At 42.9% G+C, this 9,450-nt stretch overlaps 1 protein-coding gene across 6 annotated transcripts in view; it reads right to left on the reverse strand.

Moving 5' to 3' along the window:
• Window positions 1–9,418, reverse strand: part of CREB3L3 (cAMP responsive element binding protein 3 like 3) — a 39,298-nt gene extending 29,880 nt beyond the window's left edge. For 3 of the 6 annotated variants that reach the window (XM_060092372.1, XM_060092373.1, XM_060092368.1), the window contains exons 1-2: window positions 9,291–9,387; window positions 1,644–1,707 (exon numbers count right to left, since the gene is read on the reverse strand). The gene's annotated coding sequence lies outside the window, so the exon portion shown is untranslated. Of the gene's footprint in view, window positions 1–1,643; window positions 1,708–5,142; window positions 5,203–9,290 lie in introns of those variants that run through there. The other 3 variants (XM_060092371.1, XM_060092369.1, XM_060092370.1) reach the window with 3 other exon arrangements.
• Window positions 9,419–9,450: the final 32 nt, after the last annotated feature.

Here is a 9,450-nt window from a genome sequence, read left to right on the forward strand (position 1 = left end):
AAGGTTGGCAAATGGCCTGTATATCCAACTGCCTTTTGCCATCTCCATGCGGGCATCTCACAAGCCTCCCAAATTCAGCGTGGCTGAGCACCTGCCATTCCCCCAAACCTGCTCCTCCTGCTGCCCTTCCTGTCTCACTAAACAGAAGCTCCAGCCTTCCAGTGCTCAAGGTCAAAATGTTGGGTTGTCCTTGAGTTTTCTCTTTCCCTCACACCCCACATCCATCCATCAGCAGTCTTATCCACTTTGCCTCACTCTGCTCCAGCCACCCGGGCCTCCTGGCTGTCCCTCCAACACGCCAGGTGCAGTCCTGCCCCAGGACCTTTGCACTGGCTGTGTCATCTGCCTCAAAACTCTTCTTCCAGATCTCGATGGAGCACACTCCCAACTTTTTCTGCTTTTGCCAAATGTCATCTTCTCAATGAGACCTTCCCTGACATCCTATTTATTTATTTGGTTGTGCCGGGTCTTAGTTGAGGCTCACGGGCTCCTTAGTTGCGGCATGGATGTGGGACGTAGTTCCCTGACCAGGGATCAAACCCAGGCCCCCTGCATTGGGAGCGTGGATTCTTAACCACTGCACCCCCAGGGAAGTCCCTGACATCCTATTTAAAACTGTGACTTTTGCCCTATTCCCAGCTTCTGTGTTTCCTCTTCTCTTGCATTCGCTATTTTTCTTCCGCGGCACTTGCTGAAATGGGACATACTGTTTTTTGTTTGTTTGTGGCCTATTTCTCCCTATCAGACTGTGAGCTCCATGAGAGCTTGGTACAGAGTAGGGGCTCAATAAGAATTTGAACGAACTGCTGTAGCTGTTGAATGAATGAATGATTTGCCTTAACTTAGTTATGAGGAACATGCCACGTCTTATACCCCAAATGCCTCGAAGTGTAACCAATGTCCTGATGCCCTAGATCAGGGGTTGGCAAACCACAGCCCATGGGCCAAAGCCAGCTCACCACCTGCTGTTGTATTGTCTTCAAGAATGCATTTTACACTCTTTAACCGGTTGAGAAAAAGTTTTAAGAATATTTTCTGTTACTGAAAATGATATGAAATGCAAATGTCAGTGTCACCTGGCCACACCCATTTGTCTCTATATTTTTGCGACAGAGACTGGCCCTCAGAACAGAAAATATTTATTAAATAAATATTTATTTATTTACAGAAAAAGTTTGCAGAGCCCTGCTCTCATGTCAAAGGAGGAAATGGTGTTGCCAAAGGGGAAACTGAGACCCAGAGGGGTGAGATGAGTTTTCCAAGGCCCCACATTTCTGAGGGACTCCTCCTTTGCTGAATTATCTAAACAATGTTTCTGATGCTTTATAGGAAACAGAAGTCAGACTGCCGGGGACTTCCCTGGTGGTCCAGCGGGTAAGGCTCCGCGCTCCCAATGCAGGGGTCCCAGGTTTGATCCCTGGTCGGGGAACTAGATCCCACATCTATGCCGCAACTAACAGTCTGCATGCGCAACTAAAGGACCCTGCGTTCTGTAACAAAGATTCGGCGTGCTGCAACTAAGATCCGGTGCAGCCTAAAAAAATAAACAAATATTAAAAAAAGAAAGGAAGGAAGGAAGGAAGAAAGAAATCAGACTGATGAAGAAACACCTTCATAAACTGAAGGTCACCTGAGGTACTGACCTTGAGAGAGAAATCTGCACCCAACCATCTGATCTTGCCAAGCCCTGGAGATTTTTAATTGCCCCTGTAAAAAAAGAAAAAATAAAGTCATCACTCACTCTAGAAACCTTGAGTTTGGGACTTTGATCGGAGTGATTACGACATCCCATCAAAACTCCATTTGACTTCATCCCTTCCGCAGACATTTATGGGCACAGTCAGAAGCTGATGGCAAACTGGAGGCAGAAAAGCAAGTTTCCGGGGGCTGGGGAGCGACGGCTAATGGGAACGGGGTTTCTTTTGGGGGCAATGGAATGTTCTGGAACTAGATAGCAGTGAGGGTTGCACAACACAGTGAATATACTAAAAACCACTGATCCATACACTATATTTTATTTTTTTATAATTTTTTGGCCTTGCCACGCAGCATGCAGGATCTTAGTTCCCCAGCCAGGGATCGAACCCGCGTCCCCTGCAGTGGAAGCACGGAGTCTTTACCACTGGACCACCAGGGAAGTCCCCATACACTTTAAAAGGGTGGATTTTGCATTACATACATGATGCCTCAATTAAAAAAAATAATAATTTAAAAGACAATGCTTATCTGTTTCTTACTAAATAATAGTGCTATGAAATAAATAAATAAAGGGAAGGCAAAAAGTAAATTTCACCTATTAATCACCCCTGCCCCAAGTCAAACTCCTTTTCCACATTCCTCCTAATTCTTGTTCATTTGCATGGACCCTTTTTGCACAGCTGTAAAATAGATATCATCTTGCCCATCCATTGGTCAGGACATGATACAACATCATTAAAAAAGAAAAACAGGGCTTCCCTGGTGGCGCAGTGGTTGAGAGTCCGCCTGCCGATGCAGGGGACGCGGGTTCCTGCCCTGGTCTGGAAAGATCCCACATGCCACGGAGCGGCTGGGCCCGTGAGCCATGGCCGCTGGGCCTACGCGTCCGGAGCCTGTGCTCCGCAACAGGAGAGGCCACAACAGTGAGAGGCCCACGTACCGTAAAAAAAAAAAAAAAAGAAAAAAAAAAAAACAACTCTGGGGCGGGGATGAGAGGGGCAAGAAATGGGTGAAAGGTGTCAAAAGGTACAAACTTCCAGTTATAAAATGAGTCCTGAGGACATAATGTACAGCATGGTGACTATAGTTAATAGTACCGTGTTTTATATTTGAAGGTTGCAAAGACAGGAGGTCTTAAATGTTCTCATCACAAGAAAAAAAAAGGTGTTTGTTAAGTATGTGTGGTGACCGATGTTAACTAGTCTTGTTGTGGTGATTGTTTCTCAATATATACATAAGCCAAATCGTTAGGCTGTACACCTGAAACTAATATAATGTTATATGTCAATTATATCTCAAGAAAAATAATCAAATAATAAAAGGAGGTAAAAAGGAAGGAAGGAGGGAAGGAAGGGGAAAGAAAGAAAGAAAGGAAGGAAGGAAGAAAAAGAGAGAAAGAAAGAAAAGAAAGAAAGGAAGGAAGGAAGAAAGAGAAAGAACGAAAGGAAGAAAAGAAGGAAGAAAGAAAGAAGGAAAGAAAGAAAGAAAGAAAGAGATGGGAATTCCCTGGCAGTCAAGTGGTTAGGACTCTGCACTTTCACTGCCCAGGTCTGAGGTTCCATCCCTGGCTGGGGAACTAAGATCCCTCAAGCCACGGTGGTGCGGCCACCAACAAAACGAAACGAAAAACAAACAAGCAAAAAACACAAAAAAAACCCTCTAGGGATGGCATCACAGAGATGGGCCTCTGTGTTTTTGTCCACTTATTTGCTACTTCCTGAGTTTTTGCTCAACCCCATATCCCTTTCTCTCTCTGAATAGCTAAGTATCTGGATCGAAGCTGATGCAGGGAATGATCACAGACGTTTCTGTTGAATGAGGTCATTAGTGAATATCCATATCCCCTGGGGTAGGTCTTTCCACCTGGCAGGGAGTAGACACTCAATAAATGTTAGTTGAATGAATGCACACCGTTTTGGTGGAGGAATATTTCAGCTCCCCAGTGTGTAAAAGTAGTGGTGTGCTGGTCTGTGTTTAACAACCGGCTCTCTTGGAAGGGAATTTAGATATCTCTGTATATCTAATGTATATTATACATGTATAACATACATGCATTGAAGACATCATTATATGTCGAATATACATGTATATAATATACATGCATTGCAGACATCTCTATATGTCAAATATACATTACACGTATATAATATACATGCATTATATAATATATATATTTATTATTATTATTATTTATTTTATATTTTTTGGTTGCCTTGGGTCTTTGTTGCTGCACGTGGGCTTTCTCTAGTTGCGGCGAGTGGGGGCTACTCTTTGTTATGGTGCATGGGCTTCTCATTGTGGTGGCTTCTCTTGTTGCGGAGCACAGGATCTAGGCGCATGGGCTTCAGTAGTTGTGGCACGTGGGCTCAGTAGTTGTGACTCCCGGGCTCTAGAGAGCAGGTTCAGTAGTTATGGCGCATGGGCTTAGTTGCTCTGCAGCATGTGGGATCTTCCCAGACCAGGGCTCGAACCCATGTCCCCTGCATTGGCAGGTGGATTCCCAACCACTGCGCCACCAGGGAAGTCTCTAATATATACTTGTAAATGCTAACAATATAAAGGAGGTGTAGGACACAATTTACAAATAATAATCACATATACAATACCATATTATAAATTCTACATAGCCACTTGAATCTCAGAATAGGTTTTGACTGAGTTTTGCCAAACTCTTGTATCCATAGCCAACCTCTGGTAGCAAATAATGGAACAAGTGTAGTTCTGACATGAACATTGGCAATATTTTTCATTTATGTTAATAAGTAACATGAAAGTGAAGATGTATGTTGGAATTTCACTTGTTCATCAATAATGTGAACGTCTTCTTTGGTGAATCATGTAACGGTTTTTGAATACTGGAAAATATCTTTCCACTTCTGTGTGTGTGTGTGTGCTAGTCACAACCTAACAATGGTAGACACACACATTTTGACATTTAATCTGCATTATTAATTTTTCCCCACCACTTTTTAAAGCCTAAACCAGGAGTTGGCATGCTATGATCCTCTGCTTGTTTATGTAAATAAAGTTTTATTGGCACGTGGCCATGCCAATTTGGTTAGTGTGGTCTGTGGCTGCTCTCTCCGTACAGACATGCAATAGAGATGTAGGGCCCACAAAGCAGAAAATATTGACCGATCCTTTACCAAAATATTTTCTGACTCATTCTATGCAATCAAAAACACAATACATCAAGCCCTCATTTGTATTATTTGCCAATTTCCAGGGTGCAAATACTCCCACTAGGGACCATTTCAATCTGCCAATGTGATGTCAATGACACAAAGTTAAAAAGATACAGAAAGTACCTCCCCATCATATTTCCACCAAACAGATACAATAACAAAAACAATGAAAATAGGTGAAAATCAAAGCAAATTAAAAAGCACACATAATAGCAAAATATAATTAGGATGTGATGTTTTGAGTATAAATACTTTTTACCTTTAAAAAAAATTGAGGTGATGGGGACTTCCCTGGTGGCGTAGTAGTTAAGAATCCACCTGCCAATTCAGGGGACACGGGTTTGAGCCCTAGTCCGGGAAGATCCCACATGCTGCAGAGCAACTAAGCCTGTGTACCACAACTACTGAGCCTGCACTCTAGAGCCCCTGAGCCACAACTCCTGAGCCCACATGCCACAGCTACTGAAGCCTGCACGCCTGGAGCCCGTGCTCTGCAACAAGAGAAGCCACCACAATGAGAAGCCTGCACACTGCAACGAAGAGTAGCCCCCGCTCACCACAACTAGAGAAAGCCTGCACAACAAAGACCCAATGCAGCCAAAATTAAATAAAATCTAAAAAAAAAAAAAAAGGTGTCGTAAAACGTCTTCTGTAACTTTCTAAGACATTTTTACATTGTTGTTGTCATTTGTGAGTTCACTGCTGCCTAATATTTCTTTGGGGAGTATACTGGAACATATTTTTCCATTTTTCCATCAGTGGATATTCGTGTTGTTTCCAGATTTTTGCCACAGAGAACATTAGCGTATGTGTCTCCTGGTTATACAAGGGCATATGCCTAGGGGTAGAATTGCGGGGTTGTAGGTAGTCTAGATAGAGCTCAACTGCAGTATGCAAAGGGGTCAGGTCAGCCGTTCTTCCAGTTAATCCATTGCCCAGGTGAGAGAGGTAAAGTTCAGGGTGCATTCCGAGATAGGCAGAGTGTACACATGTGATATTAATGCTAAATTGTTTCTGAGTAAGATAAACATCACTTTGGATTGAATCTATCAACAAAGCTATTAGAAATTATCTCCATGGGGAGGCGGAGATTTCAGAGAGATCCAAGTCTCTGGGACCAGGGAACAGATGTATCAAGAAAGATGTGATTGGAACCAATGATAAGTAGAGAGATAGGTAACAGGGTGAGGTTACAGAGCAAAATGTACTCCATGGTCAAGATAGAGAAGGGGGTGGAGGGCAAGTCTGCTGTAATCACAACAATAAAAGCTCATGTTCTATAACAAGGGCTGAGCATCAGGTGATTAGCAGGAAGTTCGCCTCCCAAGGACAGGAGCACGCATTTCATTAATTCAAGTAGCATATATTCGGAGGCTTCCACTATCCAAGGAGCTGGACTGGAAGAGAAAGAGACAAATCCAACATCTTCCTTGCCTTCAAAATGTTTGTAACTAGAAGGGAAGATAGAATAAGAGAGCAGGGAAGGGAATCAGAATGCAGAAAGAGCCATACGCCAGAAACAAGCAGGGTGCATTGGGAATTCCAAGAAATAGGGAACTGGAAGGAACAGGGAGAATCAGATTTAATGTACGCTGAGCCCCCAACTAGGAATCGAGGAGAAAATTCTGCTCATTAGAAAAGATTTGATCCCTTGATCCTCCTCAAGAACTAATTTAACTCAGCCATAAAAAAAAAGAATGAAATAATGCCATTTACAGCAACATGGATGGACCTAGAGATTATTATACTAAGTCAGACAAAGACAAATATATGTCACATATATGTGAAATCTAAAAATAATGACACAAGTGAACCTCTTTACAAAACAGAAACAGGCTCACAGACATAGAAAACAAACTTATGGTTACCAAAGGGGAAAGGGAGGAGATAAATTAGGAATTTGGGATTGACAGATACACACCACTATACATAAAATAAACAACAAGGACCTATGGTATAGTACAGGGAACTATATTCAATATCGTTTAATAACCTATAATGGAAAAGAATCTGAAAAATATATAATATATACATAACTGAATCACTTTGTTGTATACCTGAAACATTGTAAATTGACTATACTTCAATTAAAAAAAAAAAGAACGAATTGATTGGTCTACATGAAGGGCAGTCCCCCAAATACACACGATGGAATATCACACATACAGCAAGGAAAAAAACAAATTACTGTTACATGCAATCACATGGATGAATGGCCAAAATATTTTGCTGAGCAAAAGAAGCTGGGCACAAGAGTACATACTGTACAATTCCATTTCCACGAAGCTCTAGAACATGCAAAACTAATCTCTGGGGATAGAAATCAGAATCTAGGATGCCTGTAGGGGAGTAGGGGGCTGCAGCCAGCTTGTCCTGGCTCATAGGTGCCTACTGTTACCATCCTTTCCAACTTCATGGTAGATGGAAATAAGTCTCGGTGGGAATATATACACCACAGAAAAGGACAAGTACTACAAATTACAAAGCAGCCTCTCCCTCTCTCCCTCTCTCTCTCCGCCCCCCCACCCTCAATCTCTCGTTTCACAAGCCCATCGTTAAACATTTACCAGCACACCACTGCTGCTTGGGGCAAGGGGGATTAACTGAATAGGACACTGAGAAAACTTTCTGGAGTGATGGAAATGTTCTGCATCTTGTTTCCGGGAATGGTTTCATGGGTGTATACAGTTATAAAAGCTTAAGGAATTGAACATTCAAGAACTGTGCGTTTATTACATGTACGTTACAGCTCAATAAAAAAAGACTATATGTATATATAGCCTAAAATAAAATAAAATCATACAGAAATCATTTTTCAGAACAGAAAGACAATGGAAACTCCCAGATCTGGGAAAGGTCATGGCATTATTTGAGGCTAGATGAGCATTCTTCTGAATTTTGGATGAGCAACTGGGAGCAGTGAGAGGCAAAACAAACACGGCTCAGATTGTAAAAGTGGAGGGGCAGGCAGTGTGGGGGAGCAGTTTTCATCAGAGCTATGGTTACATCTTTGCATTTTTAGACCATTGTCACATTTTGCAATTATGTATACTTAGATTATGTAGCTATTTTTTTAAACATTGTATCTCTCAGTGCCCAGCGCGGGTCTAGCACCTAAAAGGCTTGCAAATTAACTGTTAAAAGAATGACTTCAGGGCGGCTGGACAGGAAGTGGGCAGGGCTGAGCCAGAGGGACCAGGGGACCTGGTATGGACCTAGAAGAGGTGGACTGAACCTTCCTCTCTCTGTTTCTTCCCACGTGAAGATGCACCCTACCATGAAATACACACAGGTGCTCATAGATGTGAGCCAAAAAAAGCAATGTGGTGAGTTTTTCATGAAGCCAACTTTTTCCCATTTAAATAAATGGCTGTGCCTTTATTCTGCGCCATACACTGCCTTTTTTTTTTAATTGGTGTTAAAAATGACCTTTCTTATAAAATGGTGTAGCCGCTGTGGAAAACAGTATGATCCCTCAAAATAATTAAACACAGAAACACCATATGATCCAGCAATTCCGCTTCTAAGTAGATATCCAAAAGAACTGCAAGCAAGGATATGAACAGATATTGGTACACCCATATTCATAGCAGCACTATTCATCACAGCCAAAAGGTGGAAACACCCAAATGTCCATCAGTGGGTAAACGGATAAACAAAACATGGTCCAACCATACAGAGAAATATTATTCAGCCTTAAAAAAGAAGGAAATTCTGACACGCGCCACAACATGGATGAACCTTGAGGACACTATGTTGAGTGAAATAAGATAGTCACAAAAGTACAAATATTGTATGATTCCACTTATATGAGGTCCCTAGAGGAGTCGAATTCATAGAGGCAGAAAGTAGTGATAGTTTGGGGGAGTAGAATGGGGAGTCAGTGTTTCATGGGGACAGAGTTTCAGTTTGGGAGGATGAGAAAGTTCTGGAGATGGATGGTGGGGATGGTTGCTAAACCGTGTGAATGTACTTAATGCCACTGAGCTGTGCACTTACAAATGGTAAAATGGTAAATTTTATGTTACATATACTTACAACAAAAATGAAAGCTTTTAAATGACCTCTCTTGCGTGAAAGAATGATGGTAATTGATATTATGAGTGTGTGTGTGTGTGTGTCCATAACTGGCAAAAAGCCTTTGACTCTGAGGTCAATTTAAGTCTCCCACTTTTTTTTTTTTTTTTTTTTCGGTACGCGGGCCTCTCACTGTTGTGGCCTCTCCCGTTGCGGAGCACAGGCTCCGGACGCGCAGGCTCAGCGGCCATGGCTCACGGGCCTAGCCGCTCCGCGGCATGTGGTATCTTCCCGGACCGGGGCACGAACCCATGTCCCCTGCATCGGCAGGCGGACTCCCAACCACTGCGCCACCAGGGAAGCCCCTCCCACAACTTTTGAGGATTTTACCGGGTGATGTATTCCCAGTCCGGCACCTGCAAGGTTCTAAGGGTCTGACGTCTCCCTCACGAATACCTGCCCACCGCGTCCTCGCTCTCGCCCTGCCTCCCCCGAACCCACTCCCGGCGCCCCGAGCACATGCGCACACGCTCGGTGGGAGACGAGCGAG

The sequence above is a fragment of the Mesoplodon densirostris genome, chromosome 3 (genome assembly GCF_025265405.1).
Source record: "Mesoplodon densirostris isolate mMesDen1 chromosome 3, mMesDen1 primary haplotype, whole genome shotgun sequence".
Taxonomy (NCBI): domain Eukaryota; kingdom Metazoa; phylum Chordata; class Mammalia; order Artiodactyla; family Ziphiidae; genus Mesoplodon; species Mesoplodon densirostris.